The following is a 2,971-nucleotide window of genomic DNA, read 5'->3' as shown; positions in this document are numbered from 1 at the left end:
ATATATATATATATATATATATATATATATATATATACACACACACATATATATTCGAATCAAAAATGAGAACAAAACGGGAAAAGCAACAAGTCAGAATGACGTACGCAGTGTATGTATATATGTATGTATGTATGTATGTATGTATGTAATGTATGTATGTATGTATGTAATGTATGTATGCATGCATGTATGTATATATGCATGTATGTATGTATGTGCGTGGTTGTATGTAAGTATGTGTGTCTATGTTATGTATGTGTTTGTATGTATGTGTGTATGTATGCATGTGTGAATGTGTACGTGTATGTATGTGTGTGTGTATGTATATATGTACGCATGTGTATATTATACATGCATGTGTGTTTGTATGTATGTATGCATGCGTGTCTGTGTGTGTGTATGTATGAACATACATCATGCATACGTACATACATCTATATATCGTACTCGTTTACTTGTTTCAGTCACTGAGCTGCGGCCATGCTGTAGCACCGTCGTAAAGGGTTCTAGCGCATCACATCGACCCCTACACTTCATTACTTTCTGAACCTGATACTTACTCATGCGTCAGCGCGCCGACCAAAGCCTTGCGATCAGATTTGGTAGACGGAAACTGAAAGAAGCCTATCGCGTGTATATCTGTATTTGTCTCCTCACCACTATCTCTTGACAACCGGTGTTAGAGTGTTTACGTTTCCGCGACTGAGCCGTTCGACATAAGAGATCGCTAGAACAAGTACCAGGCTTTAAACAAGAAAAAAATTGGGGGGGGGGTCGATTCATTCTACTAAAAATTTTTCAAGGCGATGCTCCAGCATGACCGCAGTTAAATGACCTATAGAGATAAAATATAAGATAATAGTATGCATGGCAGTGTGGAGGGGCGTCGATGGTGGTTTCGATTCCTGGACAGGGCGGTGCACTGTAGCCTTGAGCAAGACACTTCATTCCACGTCGTTCCAGTTCACTCAACTGGCAAAAAAAAGAGAATTGTCCTGCGACGGGGCCGGTGTCCCGTCCAATGGGGCTTATGACCCCGTGGCTCGGATAGGACCTTTAAACTTTTTTACATGTATTCTACTACTACAACATACACACATGCATACATACACACATACATACAAACACATACATAGACACACACATATTTACATATATCCACGCACATACATACATACACACATGCGTACATATATACATACACACACACAAACATACACGCACACATGCACATACACATGCAAAAATACATACATTCACACATGCATACATACTTGTAGTAGTAGTAGCAGCAGCAGCAGCAGCAGCAGCAGCAGCAGCAGTAGTAGTAGTAGTAGTAGTAGTAGTAGTAGTAGTAGTAGTAGTAGTAGTAGTATGCACCATAAGCGTCCCCTCAATCATAACAACAACAAAAAAAGAAGACGAGAAGGTCACGACTGGAAAGCCTTTCATCAGAGTTGATCTGGGCAAAGCTACATCAGCACCGTCTTCACCACCACCGCTATTACTATGAGTTGGCTCATCACCAACACCATCACTGTTGCCAGCTGCAAGAGATTGTATGTGGTCAGCTCAAAATGCTAGAAATAGCCGTCAAATCTATCTTAAATTGCGTATTACATTCTTTAAAACAGACGTAAAAACACGAGTAATGTAGTCTTGGATATACAGTAACCGAGATTCGGACTGGGTTACCGTGGGTCGAATGTCTTTGACCATAAGAGCATCCTCTGTAGTTATATTTCAACTTTGCAATAACAATGAAACTATAATCTGTACGCGACTGCATAGTTAGAAGCTTGCTTCTCAACTACACAGTTCCGAGTTCTGTCGTTTCTTTTGCCGATTTGTTAAGTTACGGAGCCGTACTTTATGAACGAAACGCTTGTATATCGCCGAGCAAACACGCGAACTTACTTCGTCCCCACTTTCAAGTTCGTGCCTCACAGCGTTCATACGCACATATTTTTTCCCGTCTGGCCGTATAGCCTTTTCTGTTTGTTTTCCTGTCTTGTTTTTTGTCCGCCACTACATTCCTCCATGGCAAGGTTTAATTTGTGTATACAAATTTAATTTGCGATCCATGGGAAGAGCCGTTTTAACGATGCGTCTTACCTAGCTCTTCGAAACGCCGGTGTTAAAACGGGGGTAGCTGATGAAGGAGAATGTTCTCTATGTGGCTTGTGTGTTTTCTCGTTTACGTTTTGTTTGCAATGTCCTGTACCCAGATATGCACCTATACATACAGGTGGATGTCGGTATGCACATACCTGTACGTATATATGCATATACTCATTTACTATTTGCTTTTATATATATATATATATATATAGGGAATGTTTCATTTTGGAGTTGTGACAGGCACAACTTGGAGTATCGTTAACAAAGTCTTTCCACACTTCTAACTTTTATGGAGCTGTAGGCACTGCTTCTCTGGTCTGCGATGCTGCATCTTTTGCAACAGCCTCAGGTCCTCAGTGGGAGTTCTATTGTCATGTAGAATTGTCGTCGCGAACAAAACTTGCCATCCCCAAAATTTTAACTTGCAAAAAAAATAAATAAATAAATATTAAAGAGTTACTTCCCTGGCAAAGAGATTAATCTATACGGAGTTGTTCCCCTCTAAATCCTGATCATTACCTCCGCTTTAGCAAAGGCGGGTGGAGGCGCAATGGCCCAGTGGTTAGGGCAGCGGACTCGCGGTTTCGATCCCCAGACCGGGCATTGTGAGTGTTTATCGAGCGAAAACACCTAAAGCTCCAGCCTGCTCGTGAAATTAACGTGCAAGTGGCTGAGCACTCCACACACACACACACACGTGTACTCTTAACGTAGTTCTCGGAGATATTCAGCGTGACACAGTGTGACAAGGCTGGCCCCTTTGAATTACAGGCACAACAGAAACAGGAAGAAAGAGTGAGAGAAAGTTGTGGTGAAAGAATACAGCAGGGTTCGCCACCATCCCCTG

The sequence above is a fragment of the Octopus bimaculoides genome, chromosome 25 (assembly GCF_001194135.2).
Source record: "Octopus bimaculoides isolate UCB-OBI-ISO-001 chromosome 25, ASM119413v2, whole genome shotgun sequence".
NCBI lineage: Eukaryota > Metazoa > Mollusca > Cephalopoda > Octopoda > Octopodidae > Octopus > Octopus bimaculoides.
Note: the sequence above shows the minus strand (reverse complement) of the source record.